This window comes from Schistocerca gregaria, unplaced genomic scaffold (assembly GCF_023897955.1).
Source record: "Schistocerca gregaria isolate iqSchGreg1 unplaced genomic scaffold, iqSchGreg1.2 ptg000470l, whole genome shotgun sequence".
NCBI lineage: Eukaryota > Metazoa > Arthropoda > Insecta > Orthoptera > Acrididae > Schistocerca > Schistocerca gregaria.
Window position 1 is genome coordinate 76570 of NW_026061884.1, and position 21053 is coordinate 97622.

General features: G+C 26.1%; 5 long non-coding RNA genes across 5 annotated transcripts in view; 1 reads left to right on the forward strand and 4 right to left on the reverse strand.

Annotated features, from left to right (window-relative positions):
* Positions 1-1993, reverse strand: part of LOC126313194 (uncharacterized) — a 31308-nt gene extending 29315 nt beyond the window's left edge. The window contains exon 1 of the long non-coding RNA XR_007555066.1: positions 1440-1993. This is a non-coding gene — a long non-coding RNA (uncharacterized LOC126313194). The remainder of the gene's footprint in view (positions 1-1439) is intronic.
* The window catches only part of LOC126313193 (uncharacterized), a 46716-nt gene extending 41575 nt beyond the window's left edge, over positions 1-5141 (reverse strand). Inside the window, exon 1 of the long non-coding RNA XR_007555065.1 lies at positions 4493-5141. This is a non-coding gene — a long non-coding RNA (uncharacterized LOC126313193). The remainder of the gene's footprint in view (positions 1-4492) is intronic.
* The window catches only part of LOC126313189 (uncharacterized), a 125844-nt gene that overhangs the window by 58478 nt on the left and 46313 nt on the right, over positions 1-21053 (reverse strand). The window lies entirely within an intron of this gene.
* The window catches only part of LOC126313199 (uncharacterized), a 114903-nt gene that overhangs the window by 43027 nt on the left and 50823 nt on the right, over positions 1-21053 (forward strand). The gene's annotated exons all lie outside the window — the stretch shown is intronic.
* The window catches only part of LOC126313192 (uncharacterized), a 31748-nt gene continuing 30212 nt past the window's right edge, over positions 19518-21053 (reverse strand). The window contains exon 2 of the long non-coding RNA XR_007555064.1: positions 19518-19670. This is a non-coding gene — a long non-coding RNA (uncharacterized LOC126313192). The remainder of the gene's footprint in view (positions 19671-21053) is intronic.

The following is a 21053-nucleotide window of genomic DNA, read 5'->3' on the forward strand; positions in this document are numbered from 1 at the left end:
ATTGTAAATTGGATTTTTAATCATGTATTATTTATAGTTAATCCTGTAAATAGTGGATATCATTGAATGACACCTCCTATAATTGCAAATACTGTTCCTATAGATAATACATAATGAAAGTGGGCTACTACATAATATGTATCATGTAATACAATATCAAGTGATGAATTTGCTAATACTAATCCTGTTAATCCACCAATTGTAAATAGGAAAATAAATCCTAGAGCTCATAATAATGGTGGATTGAACTTGAATTTAGTTCCATATAATGTAGCTAATCATCTAAATACCTTAATTCCTGTAGGTACAGCAATAATTATTGTTGCTGATGTAAAATATGCTCGTGTGTCAACATCCATTCCTACTGTAAATATATGATGTGCTCATACAATAAATCCTATTAGTCCAATTGATAGTATAGCATAAATTATACCTAATGTTCCAAATGAAGGGTTAGTGAAGGTGGTAGTAATAAAAAACTTATATTATTTATTCGTGGAAATGCTATATCTGGTGCACCAATTATTAGTGGAACAAGTCAATTACCAAATCCACCAATTATAATAGGTATTACTATAAAGAAAATTATTACGAATGCGTGAGCTGTAATAATAACATTATAAATGTGGTCATCCCCAATTAGAGATCCGGGTTGGCCTAGTTCAGCACGAATAAGTATTCTTATTGATGTTCCTACTATTCCTGCTCATGCTCCAAATATGAAGTATAAAGTACCAATGTCCTCATGGTTTGTTGAGAATAATCATTTTTGCGGTAAGATGGCTGAATTTTAGGTGGTAGACTGTAAATCTACTTATGAGATGTTTTCTCTCTTATCATATTTAGGTCTTATATTCAATTATGATTCTAGACTGCAATTCTAGAGGTGTAAAATTTTACTAAGGCCTAAAAGATGATTCTTTTAATTATAACTTTGAAGGTTATTAGTTTGATTAACTTAAGTCCTTAGTATAATGAAATTAAGGTTGATGTTGAAATCAATCCTATTATTGAAATTATAACTGTTATAGGAAGAATGATTCTTGATTTTTGGGACTTTATCTTTTTAGATCACGAATTTTCTGTGTATGATATAATTAGAGCTGAGAATCTAATACGTATATAGTAGTAGAGTGTAATTGTAGTTAATACAACTATAATAGTTATAATAGTTGTTATATTGTTTTCTATTAATGATTGTATTACAATTCATTTTGGTAAGAATCCAAGGAATGGTGGTAGTCCACCTAAAGATAATAAAGATAAGAATATTATGAATTTAATTTCGGTTTTTATATTTCTGGCTGAATAAATTTGATTTATGAAAAATAAATTTATTTGCTTAAATAATAAAACTATAATTAATCTTAATAGTGAGTAAATAATGAAGTATAGTTCTCAGATGTTTTCTCTGACTGTTAATGATCTAATTATTCAACCTAGATGTCTGATTGATGAATATGCTAAAAGTTGTCGTAAGGATGTTTGATTTAAACCTCCTATTGCCCCAATAATAATTCTTAAGATAATAATTGTTCAAATAAAAGTTCTTAATTGAATACAATAAGATAAGACCATTATTGGGGCGATTTTTTGTCATGTTATTAATGTTAAACAATTATTTCATCTTGATGCTCCTATAACTTCTGGAAATCAGAAATGGAAAGGTGCAGCTCCAATCTTTAATAATAGTCTAGATCTAATTATTATTGATGGGATAAATTCTGTTTCCCATCCCATGGGATATTTTATTTGAATCAGCAAAATTGAAAATAATAATATTGTCGATGCTATTGCTTGGACAATAAAATATTTAATTGATGATTCATTTATTATTATATTTTTATTTCTTGTTAGGAGTGGAATAAATGAAAGTAAGTTGATCTCAAGTCCTATTCAAACCCCAAATCAGGAATTTGATGAAATGGACAGGATCGTTCCTATCATTAATGTTGATAGGAAGAGAAGTTTTGTAGAGTTGTTGGTCATTAAAAAGGACTGGATTGATACCTCTATAAATGGGGTATGAACCCATTAGCTTGTTTAGCTTACCTTTTTACATTAAGGTGTATGATGCACCTTAGTTTTTGATACTAAAGGAGGTAGTTTAATTCTATCTTATGTAATTTTAATGAAGGTAATTTTATTTACTTTATTTACCCTATCAAGGTAACCCTTTAATCAGGCACTTCATTTATTTAATATATAAATCGAAAGTTTTTTTTGAAATTCTTTTATGTATTATTTTGTTTAATTAGGATTAATTTATCCTGCTCATTTTATTTTTTTTATATATATATATAATAAATAATTTATATTAATATATTACATTTAATTGAAATTAAAGTATTATAAGTTCATCTTACCATTATCAATTGATTATTTTAATGCAATTATTTACCTACGATTATAGCTACTTATGTTTTTAGCTAAAAATAGGTTATTATAATATAAAATATATAATAATATGTAATTTAATATTTAATATTATTATAATTGGATATAATAAATAAAATTATTAATTTAAATATAAAATATTATAATTAATATAAATAATTATATTAATTATAATAATATAATTATGTAAATTATCTATAATTAGATTATTTAACTAATATATATGAAAGTTAACTTAATATAAAAAAAAGAATTCATATTAATAACATATTATATTAAATTACATAATTGTATAAAATATATTTATTATATTATTTAATCTTTCTTTATTTATTAGTGAAAAGAAAGATTAAATAAGAAAGAATATAATACATTTATTGCTATACATGTTCCATATTAATCTTTAATTATATATAATAGAGAAGTTGTTGTGGTCATACATAGGGGCGTTTCTTTTTTTTTTGTTAATGTTTGTGGTTTTTTTCTTTTTTTTTCTTTAAATATTTGAATCTTTTATTTTTTCCTGAATTAATAGATTTAAAATTTTCTTATTTTTTATTTTTAAAAGTTTTATTCTTGCTTGTTTATTCACTTTTTCTTTGTATTATATGTAAGTTTTGTTAGACTAAATGTTCTTTTTGCAGTAATTTGATTTAATTATCAAGTGATTTTGGATTTAGCAATTGATTTAGTATCGGCATAATTCGTGCCAGCAGCCGCGGTTATACGATTGATACAAGTGAATATTATTGGTTAAAACAGTTGTTTATATTATTAGGGTTGAAATATAAATTTGTAAGGTGAAATGTTAAAATTTATTTGTGGCCCTTTTTATGAATCTGTGAAATTTAAATAATAAACTAGGATTAGATACCCTATTATTTTAAATGTTAATTATATTTACCAGGGTACTATTAGTTAAGGTCTTTAAACCCAAAGAATTTGGCGGTATCTCATTCCATTCAGAGGAACCTACCCCATGATTGATAATACACGATTTACTCTACTTAATTTATTTGTTTGTATATCTCCGTTATCAGAGAATCTTTTTAGAGTTATAATTCTCAAGATTTATAATTATAAAATATTTCAGGTCAAGGTGCAGCTTATAGTTAAGAGGAGGTGGGTTACAATAGATTTTTGTTTATAACGAATTTGATAGTGAAGTACTGTTAATGAAGGTGGATTTGATAGTAATTTAATTTATTTAATTTAACTGATATTGGCTCTGAGATGTGTACACATCGCCCGTCGCTCTCATTATTGATTATTCTATTTTATTTTAAAGTAGCTTCAATTTAGATGAGATAAGTCGTAACATAGTAGATGTACTGGAAAGTGTATCTAGGAAGAGTTTCAAGATATAACTTATTAGTAAAGTGTTTCATTTACACTGAAAATTTTTCTGTGCAAATCAGGATATCTTGATTATTTATTTTATTATATTTATTTTTTGTTTATTTAATTATTTAATATAAATAATTTTATTGTATTTTTGTCTTAGTATATTTTATAGAATTGATTTTTTAAATTATAGTTTATTGGTAATGTAAGTGTTTTATGAAATATTATTTTAAATTTTTTTAAGTAGATTTTATTTATTGTACCTTTTGTATCAGGGTTTATCAAAATTTTAGTATTTATTTTACTTGTCTCGATTTGGGTTGATTTATAAATAATTTATAGTTAATGTATCATAATTATTATTAAATTATTTATAGAAATGAGATGTTAATCGTTTCCCAAGATATCTAGTTTCTTAAGAAAAAATTTAATTTTTTAAAGTTATTTGTTTTTATTTAATTTTTTAAGTAAAAATATTAACTTATTTATTCTTTAAGGGATAAGCTTTGAAGTTAATAACCTATAATTTATTTTATAGAAATATAATAGTAAGCTTTAAACCAGCTATCTTTAAGATTACGTTTTAGTTCATTATTTTTTATTTTGATTTTATAAATATTTTAGGTTTTTTATTAAGATTATTAATTTAATTTTAAAATTTTTGTAATAATGATAGAATTAGTATATTTATTTGTATGAAATTTTTACCTTGTGAACTTATTATAAGGAACTAGGCAAAATTGATTTCCACCTGTTTATCAAAAACATGTCCTCTTGTTTATATTTTGAGGTCTGGCCTGCTCACTGAGCGTATTTTTAAAGAGCCGCGGTATTTTGACCGTGCAAAGGTAGCATAATCATTAGTCTCTTAATTAGTGGCTGGAATGAATGGCTTGACGAGAAATCAACTGTCTCTTAATAAATTTTTGAATTTAACTTTTGTTTCAAAAGGCTTAAATTCTTCTTTAGGACGAGAAGACCCTATAGAGCTTGACATTTTACTTTTATATAGTTTTTTGTTTGTCTTTCTATATTTAATGATGATGTTTTGTTGGGGTGACATGAAGAATAGATAAACTCTTCATTATTATATCATTTATTTATGTTTGTTATTTTGATCCATAATTTATGATCATAAGATTAAGTTACCTTAGGGATAACAGCGTAATTGTTTTTGAGAGCTCATATCGACAAAGCAGATTGCGACCTCGATGTTGGATTAAGAAAAATTTTGGGTGCAGGAGCCCAATGATTAGGTCTGTTCGACCTTTAAATTCTTACATGATCTGAGTTCAGACCGGCGTGAGCCAGGTCGGTTTCTATCCTAAGATTGTTAATCCATATTAGTACGAAAGGACCATATGGTTAAAATATTTTTTGTTATATTGATTAATATTAATTTATTTACTATTTTGACAGATTAATGTGTTGAATTTAGAACTCATTTATGTAGATTTTTTCTACAAATAGTATTGATAATTTATGATTTATTTATATTTATTTTGAATTTTTTTTTATTGGTTATTTGTGTTTTAATTAGTGTTGCCTTTTTAACTTTATTAGAGCGTAAGGTTTTAGGTTATATTCAGATTCGAAAGGGTCCAAATAAGGTAGGTTTTGTTGGAATTCCTCAGCCATTTAGAGATGCTATTAAGTTAATTTGTAAGGAGCAGCCAATTCCTATTATATCTAATTACCTACTTTATTATTTTCCCCTGTTTTTAATTTAATGATTTCTTTAGCCGTTTGAGTAATTTTTCCTTATTTAACTTATATGTGTTCTTTTTCTTATGGATTTTTATTTTTTTTATGTTGTACTAGATTAGGTGTTTATACTGTTATAATTGCTGGTTGATCTTCTAATTCAAATTATTCATTATTAGGTTCTCTTCGTTCTGTTGCTCAAACAATTTCTTATGAAGTTAGTTTAGCTTTAATTTTATTGTCTTTAATTATTTTAATTGGTTGTTTTAATATGTTTGATTTTATAAACTATCAGCTTTATTGTTGATTTATTATTATTTCTTTTCCTTTAGCTTTAGCTTGTTTTGCTTCTTGCTTAGCTGAAACTAATCGTACTCCTTTTGATTTTGCTGAAGGGGAATCTGAGTTAGTTTCAGGATTTAATATTGAGTATGGTGCGGGTGGTTTTACTTTAATTTTTTTAGCTGAATATAGTAGAATTGTCTTCATAAGAATGTTATTGGCTTTAATTTTTTGGGCGGTGATTTTTATTCTTTTATATTTTTTATTAAGCTTGCTATTATATCTTTTGGTTTTATTTGGGTTCGTGGAACATTACCACGGTTCCGTTATGATAAATTAATGTACTTAGCTTGAAAAAGTTTTTTACCTTTATCTTTGAATTTTTTTATTTTCTTTGTTGGTTTAAAGATTTTATTTATCTCATTTCTTTAGTGAAATTTTTTGAGAAAAGTTAATAGAAGAGTTAAACTTCTAATTTTATGTTTTCAAAACATATGCTTTTCCTAAGCTAATTAACTTTATTCCTTAATTAATTTATCTCATGCGTTTGCAACATGGACATTAATTAAGAAATATGTGAAGTAAATAATTGTTAAGATTTGACCTGTTATAATATAAGGTTCTTCAACAGGTCGTTTACCAATTCACGTTAGTAAGCATACAACAACTACTATAATTCAGAATAAAATTTGATTAATAGGGTAAAATTGAATGCCTCGGAATGGTGTTTTATTATAAAATGGTAAAATTATTAAGATTCTAATTGATAAAAATAATGCAATAACACCTCCTAACTTATTAGGGATAGATCGTAGAATTGCATATGCAAATAGGAAATATCATTCTGGTTGAATGTGAACTGGTGTTACTAATGGGTTGGCAGGTACAAAGTTATCTGGATCTCCTAATAGGTAAGGATTAATTAAACATAGTATAATTAATAATGATGTTATTATTACAAATGTAATAGAATCCTTAAAGGTAAAGTATGGATGGAATGGAATTTTTTCAATATCTCCATTTAGTCCAAGAGGATTATTAGATCCTGTTTGGTGAAGAAAAAATAAATGAATTGCTGCTATAGCAGCAATAATAAATGGTAATACAAAATGGAATGTGAAGAATCGATTTAATGTTGCATTATCAACAGCGAATCCTCCTCATACTCATTGGACTAAATCTGTTCCTAAGTATGGGATTGCTGATAATAAATTAGTAATTACTGTTGCACCTCAAAAAGATATTTGGCCTCAGGGTAAGACATATCCTATAAATGCAGTTGCTATAACTAAAAATAAAATCACTGTACCAATTATTCAGGTATGTATATATATATAAGATCCATAGTAAATTCCCCGTCCTACATGTAACTAAATACAAATAAAAAATATAGATGCTCCATTTGCGTGTAAGGTTCGGATAATTCAACCATTATTTACGTCTCGGCAGATGTGTACTACACTACTGAATGCTATTTCAATATTTGATGTATAATGTATAGCTAAAAATAGTCCAGTTACGATTTGAAATACCAAACATAACCCTAATACGGATCCAAAATTTCATCAAAATGAAATATTTGTTGGGGCAGGTAAGTCAATTAAAGAGTTATTAATAATTTTAATTAAAGGATGTCTTAATCGTAAGGGTTTATTCATTAGTAATTATCTTATTTTACGAATAGGTCCCTGATTAATATTGGTGATTTTAACAACTGCTAGTAGTGCTAAAAATAAATAAATTATTAGTATTATTGTAATAATGAATGTTGTCTATTATATAATTTTTCTAAAGATATTGTTATTTCTTGATAATTGATTGAATTATCAATATTTATAGTTTTGGTGTTTTTGAAAAAGTCTATAAATATAGATATATCTAGAATAATTAATATTAATATGATAAATACTCACATTATTAATGTAATAATTATAGTGATTGATTTAGGCTGAAATATTTCGTTTGATGCAATTCTTGTAATGTAAATAAATAATACTAGTATACCACCAAGAAATGTTAAAAATAAAATATATGATAATCAATATCTTTCTATTATTGTTCCTGTTATTAAGCCAACTAGGAAGGTTTGAAGGATAATAAAAAGCATTATTGATATTGGGTGTCTTAATTTAATAAAATTAATATTTATTACATTTGATAATGATATAATTATTATTTTGATCATTTCAGGGGTTAGTTTATTTAAAATACCGGTTTTGGGGACCGATGATGGAAGCTTTTCCACCTCTGAAGTTTTAAAAGTGGGGGCTGGACTTATTTCCGGTTTACAAGAGCGGCGTTTTTTTTAAACTATTAAAACTAATGTTTATATTCTCTATTTTTACTTCTTTATTGATTTATTTTGCTGGTGTTTATGTTTTTTCTTCTAAACGTAAACATTTATTAATGGTTCTTTTGAGATTAGAATATATTGTTCTTTCTTTATTTATGTTAGTTATTGTTTTTCTTATTGAGTTTGATTATGATTATTTTTTTCCTGTTATTTTTTTAGTTTTTTCTGTTTGTGAGGGTGCTTTAGGTCTTTCTATTTTAGTTTCAATAATTCGTTCTCATGGTAATGATTTTTTTAATTCTTTTGGTTTATCTTTATGTTAAAGTATTTATTTATAACTATTTTTTTGATCCCTCTTTGTTTATTAAATAATTGTTGATGGTTGGTTCATTCTTTAATGTTTCTGTCGGGTTTTGTTTTTATAATTTGTGTTTATTCATATGCTGATTTGAATATAATTAGATATTATTTTGGTATTGATTATTTTTCTTTTAGTTTAATTTTACTTAGTTTTTGGATTTGTTCTTTAATAATCACTGCTAGAGGTTCAGTTTATTTAAGTTCATATCATTCTAATTTTTTTGTTTTTATGGTTTTGATTTTAATAATTATGCTTTATTGTTCATTTGCTACATTAAGTCTTCTTTCTTTTTATATTTTTTTTGAGGCTAGATTAGTTCCTACTTTACTTTTAATTTTGGGTTGGGGTTATCAACCTGAGCGTTTGCAGGCTGGTGTTTTTTTAATTTTTTATACTTTGGTTGCTAGATTACCTTTATTATTAGTTTTATTTAAGGTTTATGATTTTTCTAATACTTTATATTTTCCTTTATTGGTTGATTTTGGTTCTTATTATTTTATGTTTTATGTATTTATAATTTTGGCTTTTTTAGTTAAGATACCTATGTTTTTGGTTCATTTATGACTTCCTAAGGCTCATGTAGAGGCCCCTATTTCAGGTAGAATAATTCTTGCTGGTGTTTTATTAAAGTTAGGTGGTTATGGTATTTTTCGTGTTATAAAGGTTAATTCTTATTTGGTTTTAAAGTTTAATTATTTTTGATTGTCTTTAGGTTTATCTGGGGGTGTTATTGTAAGATTTATTTGTTTTCGTCAGGTTGATTTAAAGTCTTTAATTGCATATTCTTCTGTTGCTCATATAAGAATGGTTATTGGTGGATTGATGACTATGAATTGATGAGGTTGTGTAGGTTCTCTTTCTCTAATGGTTGGTCATGGTTTATGTTCTTCTGGTTTATTTTGTTTATCTAATATTATTTATGAACGTTTAGGTAGACGAAGATTATTAATTAACAAGGGTATAATTAATTTGATGGCAAGAATGGCTTTATGATGATTTCTTTTAAGATCATCAAATATGGCTGCTCCTCCTTCTTTAAATTTGGTAGGTGAAATTAGATTATTAAATAGAATTATATCTTGATCTTCTTTTAGATTCTTTGCTTTGATTTTTTTATCTTTTTTTACAGCTGTTTATACTTTGTATATATATTCTTATTCTCAGCATGTGAATTATTATTCTGGTGTTTATACTTGTTCTCTTGGTTATTTTCGTGAATATCATCTTTTACTTTTACATTGATTGCCTTTAAATATTCTCTGTTTAAAGGGTGAATATTTCTTTGTTTAGTTTGCTTAAGTATTTTAATTAAAAATATTGTTTTGTGGAATCAATGATATGAAGTTTTTCATCTTAGGCCGTGAATTTATTTTCTATTTGTTCTTTGAGTTTTTTTTCTTTGTTTATTTCGAGAACTATAATTTTTATTTTAGGTATTTATTATTTAATAATTGATTATAGAGTTTTTGTTGAGTGAGAGCTTTTCAATTTAAATGGTTCTATAGTTGTTATAACTTTAATTTTGGATTGAATATCTCTTATTTTTATATCTTTTGTTATATATATTTCTTCTTTGGTTATTTATTATAGAGAGGATTATATATCTGGTGAAAAGAATATAAATCGTTTTATTATTATTGTTTTAATATTTATTCTTTCTATAGGTTTTTTAATTATTAGTCCTAATTTAATTAGAATTTTATTAGGTTGAGATGGTTTAGGTTCAGTTTCTTATTGTTTAGTTATTTATTATCAAAATGTAAAATCTTATAGTGCTGGTATATTAACTGCACTTTCTAATCGTATTGGTGATGTTGCTATTTTAATTTCTATTGCATGAATGTTAAATTTTGGTGGTTGAAATTATATTTATTATTATGATTTTATTTCTAATTCTTTTGAAATAAAGCTCATTACTATATTAATTGTTTTAGCAGCTATAACTAAGAGAGCTCAGATTCCTTTCTCTTCATGACTTCCTGCTGCTATAGCAGCTCCTACTCCTGTTTCTGCTTTAGTTCATTCTTCTACTCTTGTTACTGCTGGTGTTTATTTATTAATTCGTTTTAGACCAATATTGGATACTTATAATTGTGGTTGATTTTTACTTTTAATTGGTTGTATAACTATATTTATGGCTGGATTGGGCGCTAATTTTGAGTTTGATTTAAAGAAGATTATTGCTCTTTCTACTTTAAGACAACTTGGTTTAATAATAAGAATTTTGGCTATAGGTTATCCAAAGCTTGCATTTTTTCATTTATTGGCTCATGCTTTATTTAAGGCATTATTATTTATATGTGCAGGTTCAATAATTCATAATTTGAAGGATTCTCAGGATATTCGTTTTATAGGATCAATTGTTAATTTCATACCTTTAACTTCAGTTTGTTTTAATGTTTCTAGTTTATCTTTGTGTGGAATACCTTTTTTAGCGGGATTTTGTTCAAAGGATTTAATTCTTGAGATGGTTTGTTTAAGATGAATTAATTGTTTAATTTTTTTTCTTTATCTTTTTTCTACTGGTTTAACTGCTTCTTATTCTTTTCGTTTGTTTTATTATTCAATATCTGGTGATAATAATTTTTATTCTAGATTTTCTTTTGATGATAAGGGTTATTATATTTCATTTGGAATAATTGGTCTATTGTTTGTTGCTGTTTTTGGTGGTAGTCTTTTATCTTGATTAATTTTTCCTATTCCTCATGTGATTGCTTTACCTTATTATTTAAAGTTTTTAACTATTACATTTGTTATTTTAGGTGCTTATTTAGGTTATCTTATTTCTAATTTTGATTTTTCTCATAATTTATTTTCTTTAAGTATACTTTCTTTTGTTAGATTTGCTGGTTCTATATGATTTATACCTTTTCTTTCAACTAAGTTTATTAGATATATTCCTTTAAAAATAGGTTATTATTCATCTAAGTCATTTGATTATGGTTGAGGTGAATTACTTGGTGGTCAAGGTTTATATAGATTTTTTATTTATTTAATTGGTTATATTCAAGGTTGATATGATTCTAATTTCAAGATTTATCTTTTAACTTTTATTTTTTGAATATTTATTTTGGTAATATTGTTTTTCGTTTACTTAAATAGCTTATAATTAGAGCGTGACACTGAAGATGTTAAGGAAGTATTTTTACTTTTAAGTATTTATAAATATAGATATATTATTTTTACAGTGAAAATGTAATGTTTTATTAAAACTATATAAATTTTAGAAATGTTAACAGAGTTTAACTGCTAATATAAAAAGTTAGCAGCTTTCATATTGGCTTTACATTTCCTTAATTGGAACTATTATAGTTCAATTATATTATTAACAGTAATACGCCTCTTTTTGGCTTCAATTAATAAGAATAAGGGTAGTACATACCAATCTTCCAGGTCGAAACTGACTGCAATATTTCGCTTCTTATTCTATTTAAGGTTGATTGATAATATCAATACTTTTTGAATGCAACCCAAATGTTATATTTAACTACAACCCTTTATTCTGCTCATTGTAATGCTCCTTGGTTTCATTCATGGTATAGTCCTCCTAATAGAACTAGAATAAAAAATATTGTTGATACTGTTCAGATTATAATGTCTGAAGTTTTAAAAATAATTACAATTGGTAGAATTAGTGCAATTTCTACATCAAAAATTAAAAAGATTACTGCGATTAGGAAGAATCGTATTGAGAATGGTATTCGTGCTGATCTTTTTGGATCAAACCCACATTCAAATGGTGATCTTTTTTCTCGATCATTAATTAATTTTTTTGATAGTGTTGTTGCCAGGATTATAACAATTATTGGAATAATAAATCTAATGAAAACTCTTGTTGATAGAATTATAATTGTTTTTCTTGATTTATATCAAGCTTTCTGATTGGAAGTCAAATGTACTATTTATACTAGAAAAACAATTATCTACCTCATCAATAAATAGAGATATATAAGAATAATCATACTACGTCTACGAAGTGTCAGTATCATGCTGCTGCTTCAAATCCAAAGTGATGTCTTGGTGAAAATTGATTTATTGAGTGTCGAAGTAGACATGTTGATAAAAAGATTGTTCCAATAATTACGTGTAAACCATGGAATCCTGTTGCAACAAAGAATGTTGATCCATAAACTGCATCTGCAATGGTAAAAGGTGCTTCTCAATATTCATATGCTTGAAGTATTGTAAAGTATAGTCCTAATAACACTGTGAAGAATAATCCTTGTAGTGCTCGAGTATGATTAGATTCCATTAAACTATGATGTGCTCATGTTACTGTTACTCCTGATGCTAAAAGAATAGCTGTATTAAGTAATGGAATTTGTATAGGGTTAAAGGGTTGAATTCCTATTGGAGGTCATAGTATTCCTAGTTCAATTGTTGGTGCTAATCTTCTTCTAAAGAATGCTCAAAAAAAAGAAACGAAAAATAATACCTCTGATGCAATAAATAAAATTATTCCTCATCGTAATCCAATTGATACAAATCCTGTATGTAATCCTTGGTATGTTCCTTCTCGTACTACATCTCGTCATCATTGAATTATAGTTAGTAGGGTAATTCCAAATCCAATTATGAATAAGTTAATATTAAATAGGTGGAATCATTTTGCTAGTCCTGATACTAGGACTATTGCTCCAATTGCTCCTGTTAATGGTCAAGGTCTATAGTCTACTAAGTGGAATGGGTGGTTTGAGTGAGTTGTTAACATAGGTTTAATATACTTCTCTAGAATATAGAGTTCTTAGAATTGAGAAAACATAGGCTTGAATTATTGCTACTGCTGATTCTAGAATTAATAGAAGTATTTGTCCAATAATTAGTAATGAGATTAAGTTTATTGCTATAGATGGTCCTGTGTTTCCTAATAAGGTTAATAATAAGTGTCCTGCAATTATATTTGCTGCCAACCGTACTGCTAATGTACCTGGTCGAATAACATTACTAATTGTTTCAATTAGTACTATAAATGATATTAATGCAGGCGGTGTACCTTGTGGTACAAGGTGTGTAAATATATGATTAGTATGGTTAATTCATCCAAATAATATAAATCTTAGCCATATAGGTAGGGCAATTGCAAATGTTAATGCTAAATGTCTTGTTCTAGTAAAAATATAAGGGAATAATCCTATGAAATTGTTAAATAATATTATAATAAAAATTGAGATGAAAATGAATGTTGTTCCATTAAATGATTTTGGTCCAAGAAGTGTTTTAAATTCATTATGTAAGGTTAAATTTAGTTTATTTCAGATAATGTTAATTCGTGATGGTGTAAGTCAAAATAGTGATGGGATTAATAATAGTCCTAGAAATGTTCTAGTTCAATTTAATGATAAATTAAAGATGTTAGTTGATGGGTCAAGTGTTGAGAATAGATTTGTTATCATTTTCAATTTAAGTTTTTTATTTCAATTGTTCCTTTTTCTGCTCTTTTAATAAGGTTAGGTTTAAATGAGAAGAAGTTTATTTGATTAAACAAGATTAATGTTGCTGAAAATATAATGAATAGTGAGAATCATATAAGAGGGGATATTTGAGGGATTTGGATATAATTTCCCCATCAGAAGTAGTCGTTAATTTACTATTACGGTTAGTATAGGCAATAAATAATATATAACTTAGGGCATAACCTACAATTACTGTAATTAATAATAATACGACCATAGTATGATCATGAAAGAATGATAATTGCTCCATTAATGGTGAAGCTCCATCTTGAAGAGATAAATTTGATCATGTTGCCATTAATAAATATTTTCTAATAAAAGGTCAAACCTTTATTTGTAGAGCTTAAATCTACTGCACTAATCTGCCATATTAGAATCTAGAGATTAATGGTAATTCTGAGTAACTATGTTCTGCAGGAGGGTTATTTTGTAGTCATTCTGTTGATCTTCTTATGTTAGCTCTAAATATAATTGCTCGGTTTGTAATCATTCTTTCTCATATAATTACAATGAATATAATGATTCCTACAATAGAAATTGTAGACCCAATTCTTGATACTACGTTTCATGATGTATATGCGTCTGGGTAGTCAGAGTATCGTCGAGGTATTCCTGCTAATCCTAGGAAGTGTTGAGGAAAGAATGTTAAATTTACTCCAATGAATATAATTGTAAATTGGATTTTTAATCATGTATTATTTATAGTTAATCCTGTAAATAGTGGATATCATTGAATGACACCTCCTATAATTGCAAATACTGCTCCTATAGATAATACATAATGAAAGTGGGCTACTACATAATATGTATCATGTAATACAATATCAAGTGATGAATTTGCTAATACTAATCCTGTTAATCCACCAATTGTAAATAGGAAAATAAATCCTAGAGCTCATAATAATGGTGGATTGAACTTGAATTTAGTTCCATATAATGTAGCTAATCATCTAAATACCTTAATTCCTGTAGGTACAGCAATAATTATTGTTGCTGATGTAAAATATGCTCGTGTGTCAACATCCATTCCTACTGTAAATATATGATGTGCTCATACAATAAATCCTATTAGTCCAATTGATAGTATAGCATAAATTATACCTAATGTTCCAAATGATTCAATTTTTCCTCTTTCTTGACATACAATATGTGAAATAATTCCGAACCCCGGTAGAATTAAAATATAAACTTCTGGGTGTCCAAAGAATCAAAATAGATGTTGATATAGAATTGGGTCACCCCCTCCTGCAGGGTCAAAGAATGATGTATTTAAATTTCGATCTGTAATAATATAGTAATAGCTCCTGCTAAAACTGGAAGTGAAAGAAGGAGAAGTAATGCTGTAATAGCTACAGATCATACAAATAAAGGTGTTTGATCTAAAGTTATACTTTTTGATCGTATATTAATTGCTGTTGTAATGAAATTCACTGCACTAAGAATAGATGATACACCTGCTAAGTGCAGTGAAAAAATAGCTAGATCTACAGATGCACCCCCGTGTGCAATAGCTCCTGCTAGAGGAGGGTAAACTGTTCATCCTGTACCAGCACCATTATCTACTATAGAAGATGTAAGAAGAAGGGTTAGTGAAGGTGGTAGTAATCAAAAACTTAAATTATTTATTCGTGGAAATGCTATATCTGGTGCACCAATTATTAGTGGAACAAGTCAATTACCAAATCCACCAATTATAATAGGTATTACTATAAAGAAAATTATTACGAATGCGTGAGCTGTAATAATAACATTATAAATCTGGTCATCCCCAATTAGAGATCCGGGTTGGCCAAGTTCAGCACGAATAAGTATTCTTATTGATGTTCCTACTATTCCTGCTCATGCTCCAAATATGAAGTATAAAGTACCAATGTCCTTATGGTTTGTTGAATATAATCATTTTTGCGGTAAGATGGCTAATTTTAGGTGGTAGACTGTAAATCTACTTATGAGATGTTTTCTCTCTTATCATATTTAGGTCTTATATTCAATTATGATTCTAGACTGCAATTCTAGAGGTGTAAAATTTTACTAAGGCCTAAAAGATGATTCTTTTAATTATAACTTTGAAGGTTATTAGTTTGATTAACTTAAGTCCTTAGTATAATGAAATTAAGGTTGATGTTGAAATCAATCCTATTGTTGAAATTATTACTGTTATAGGAAGATTTTGGTAAGAATCCAAGGAATGGTGGTAGTCCACCTAAAGATAAAAAAGATAAGAATATTATGAATTTAATTTCGGTTTTTATATTTCTGGCTGAGTAAATTTGATTTATGAAAAATAAATTTATTTGCTTAAATAATAAAACTATAATTAATCTTAATAGTGAGTAAATAATGAAGTATAGTTCTCAGATGTTTTCTCTGACTGTTAATGATCTAATTATTCAACCTAAATGTCTGATTGATGAATATGCTAAAAGTTGTCGTAAGGATGTTTGATTTAAACCTCCTATTGCCCCAATAATAATTCTTAAGATAATAATTGTTCAAATAAAAGTTCTTAATTGAATACAATAAGATAAGACCATTAGTGGAGTGATTTTTTGTCATGTTATTAATGTTAAACAATTATTTCATCTTGATGCTCCTATAACTTCTGGAAATCAGAAATGGAAAGGTGCAGCTCCAATCTTTAATAATAGTCTAGATCTAATTATTATTGATGGGATAAATTCTGTTTCCCATCCCATGGGATATTTTATTTGAATCAGCAAAATTGAAAATAATAATATTGTCGATGCTATTGCTTGGACAATAAAATATTTAATTGATGATTCATTTATTATTATATTTTTATTTCTTGTTAGTAGCGGAATAAATGAAAGTAAGTTGATCTCAAGTCCTATTCAAACCCCAAATCAGGAATTTGATGAAATGGACAGGATCATTCCTATCATTATGTTGATAGGAAGAGAAGTTTTGTAGAGTTGTTGGTCATTAAAAAGGAGAGGATTGATACCTCTATAAATGGGGTATGAACCCATTAGCTTGTTTAGCTTACCTTTTTACATTAAGGTGTATGATGCACGTTAGTTTTTGATACTAAAGGAGGTAGTTTAATTCTGTCATATGTAATTTTAATGAAGGTAATTTTATTTACTTTATTTACCCTATCAAGGTAACCCTTTAATCAGGCACTTCATTTATTTAATATATAATTCGAAAGTTTTTTTTTTGAAATTCTTTTATGTATTATTTTGTTTAATTAGGATTAATTTTTCCTGCTCATTTTTTTTTATATATATATAATAAATAATTTATATTAATATATTACATTTAATTGAAATTAAAGTATTATAAGTTCATCTTACCATTATCAATTGATTATTTTAATGCAATTATTTACCTAGGATTATAGCTACTTATGTTTTTAGCTTAAAATAGGTTATTATAATATAATATATATAATAATATGTAATTTAATATTTAATATTATTATAATTGGAAATAATAAATAAAATTATTAATTTAAATATAAAATATTATAATAAATATAAATAATTATATTAATTATAATAATATAATTATGTAAATTATCTATAATTAGATTATTTAACTAATATATATGAAAGTTAACTTAATATAAAAAAAAGAATTCATATTAATAACATATTATATTAAATTACATAATTGTATAAAATATATTTATTATATTATTTAATCTTTCTTTATTTATTAGTGAAAAGAAAGATAAAATAAGAAAGAATATAATACATTTATTGTTATACATTTTCCATATTAATCTTTAATTATATATAATAGAGAAGTTGTTGTGGTCATACATAGGGGCGTTTCTTTTTTTTTGTTAATGTTTGTGGTTTTTTCTTTTTTTTTTCTTTAAATATTTGAATCTTTTATTTTTCCTGAATTAATAGATTTAAAATTTTCTTATTTTTTTTTTAAAGTTTTATTCTTGCTTGTTTATTCACTTTTTCTTTGTATTATATGTAAGTTTTGTTAGACTAAATGTTCTTTTTGCAGTAATTTGATTTAATTATCAAGTGATTTTGGATTTAGCAATTGATTTAGTATCGGCATAATTCGTGCCAGCAGCCGCGGTTATACGATTGATACAAGTGAATATTATTGGTTAAAACAGTTGTTTATATTATTAGGGTTGAAATATAAATTTGTAAGGTGAAATGTTAAAATTTATTTGTGGCCCTTTTTATGAATCTGTGAAATTTAAATAATAAACTAGGATTAGATACCCTATTATTTTAAATGTTAATTATATTTACCAGGGTACTATTAGTTAAGGTCTTTAAACCCAAAGAATTTGGCGGTATCTCATTCCATTCAGAGGAACCTACCCCATGATTGATAATACACGATTTACTCTACTTAATTTATTTGTTTGTATATCTCCGTTATCAGAGAATCTTTTTAGAGTTATAATTCTCAAGATTTATAATTATAAAATAATTCAGGTCAAGGTGCAGCTTATAGTTAAGAGGAGGTGGGTTACAATAGATTTTTGTTTATAACGGATTTGATAGTGAAATACTGTTAATGAAGGTGGATTTGATAGTAATTTAATTTATTTAATTTAACTGATATTGGCTCTGAGATGTGTACACATCGCCCGTCGCTCTCATTATTGATTATTCTATTTTATTTTAAAGTAGCTTCAATTTAGACGAGATAAGTCGTAACATAGTAGATGTACTGGAAAGTGTATCTAGGAAGAGTTTCAAGATATAACTTATTAGTAAAGTGTTTCATTTACACTGAAAATTTTTCTGTGCAAATCAGGATATCTTGATTATTTATTTTATTATATTTATTTTTGGTTTATTTAATTATTTAATATAAATAATTTTATTGTATTTTTGTCTTAGTATATTTTATAGAATTGATTTTTTAAATTATAGTTTATTGGTAATGTAAGTGTTTTATGAAATATTATTTTAAATTTTTTTAAGTAGATTTTATTTATTGTACCTTTTGTATCAGGGTTTATCAAAATTTTAGTATTTATTTTACTTGTCTCGATTTGGGTTGATTTATAAATAATTTATAGTTAATGTATCATAATTATTATTAAATTATTTATAGAAATGAGATGTTAATCGTTTCCCAAGATATCTAGTTTCTTAAGAAAAAATTTAATTTTTTAAAGTTATTTGTTTTTATTTAATTTTTTAAGTAAAAATATTAACTTATTTATTCTTTAAGGGATAAGCTTTGAAGTTAATAACCTATAATTTATTTTATAGAAATATAATAGTAAGCTTTAAACCAGCTATCTTTAAGATTACGTTTTAGTTCATTATTTTTTATTTTGATTTTATAAATATTTTAGGTTTTTTATTAAGATTATTAATTTAATTTTAAAATTTTTGTAATAATGATAGAATTAGTATATTTATTTGTATGAAATTTTTACCTTGTGAACTTATTATAAGGAACTAGGCAAAATTGATTTCCGCCTGTTTATCAAAAACATGTCCTCTTGTTTATATTTTGAGGTCTGGCCTGCTCACTGAGCGTATTTTTAAAGAGCCGCGGTATTTTGACCGTGCAAAGGTAGCATAATCATTAGTCTCTTAATTAGTGGCTGGAATGAATGGCTTGACGAGAAATCAACTGTCTCATAATAAATTTTTGAATTTAACTTTTGAGTCAAAAGGCTTAAATTCTTCTTTAGGACGAGAAGACCCTATAGAGCTTGACATTTTACTTTTATATAGTTTTTTGTTTGTCTTTCTATATTTAATGATGATGTTTTGTTGGGGTGACATGAAGAATAGATAAACTCTTCATTATTATATCATTTATTTATGTTTGTTATTTTGATCCATAATTTATGATCATAAGAATAAGTTACCTTAGGGATAACAGCGTAATTGTTTTTGAGAGCTCATATCGACAAAGCAGATTGCGACCTCGATGTTGGAATAAGAAAAATTTTGGGTGCAGGAGCCCAATGATTAGGTCTGTTCGACCTTTAAATTCTTACATGATCTGAGTTCAGACCAGCGTGAGCCAGGTCGGTTTCTATCCTAAGATTGTTAATCCATATTAGTACGAAAGGACCATATGGTTAAAATATTTTTTGTTATATTGATTAATATTAATTTATTTACTATTTTGACAGATTAATGTGTTGAATTTAGAATTCATTTATGTAGATTTTTTCTACAAATAGTATTGATACTTTATGATTTATTTATATTTATTTTGAATTTTCTTTTATTGGTTATTTGTGTTTTAATTAGTGTTGCCTTTTTAACTTTATTAGAGCGTAAGGTTTTAGGTTATATTCAGATTCGAAAGGGTCCAAATAAGGTAGGTTTTGTTGGAATTCCTCAGCCATTTAGAGATGCTATTAAGTTAATTTGTAAGGAGCAGCCAATTCCTATTATATCTAATTACCTACTTTATTATTTTTCCCCTGTTTTTAATTTAATGATTTCTTTAGCCGTTTGAGTAATTTTTCCTTATTTAACTTATATGTGTTCTTTTTCTTATGGATTTTTATTTTTTTTATGTTGTACTAGATTAGGTGTTTATACTGTTATAATTGCTGGTTGATCTTCTAATTCAAATTATTCATTATTAGGTTCTCTTCGTTCTGTTGCTCAAACAATTTCTTATGAAGTTAGTTTAGCTTTAATTTTATTGTCTTTAATTATTTTAATTGGTAGTTTTAATATGTTTGATTTTATAAACTATCAGCTTTATTGTTGATTTATTATTATTTCTTTTCCTTTAGCTTTAGCTTGTTTTGCTTCTTGCTTAGCTGAAACTAATAGTACTCCTTTTGATTTTGCTGAAGGGGAATCTGAGTTAGTTTCAGGATTTAATATTGAGTATGGTGCGGGTGGTTTTACTTTAATTTTTTAGCTGAATATACTAGAATTGTCTTCATAAGAATGTTATTGGCTTTAATTTTTTTTGGGCGGTGATTTTTATTCTTTTATATTTTTTATTAAGCTTGCTATTATATCTTTTGGTTTTATTTGGGTTCGTGGAACATTACCACGGTTCCGTTATGATAAATTAATGTACTTAGCTTGAAAAAGTTTTTTACCTTTATCTTTGAATTTTTTTATTTTCTTTGTTGGTTTAAAGATTTTATTTATCTCATTTGTTTAGTGAAATTTTTTGAGAAAAGTTACCACACGCGAGACAGATTTTTATGTTTTCAAAACATATGCCTTTTCCTAAGCTAATTAACTTTATTCCTTAATTAATTTATCTCATACCT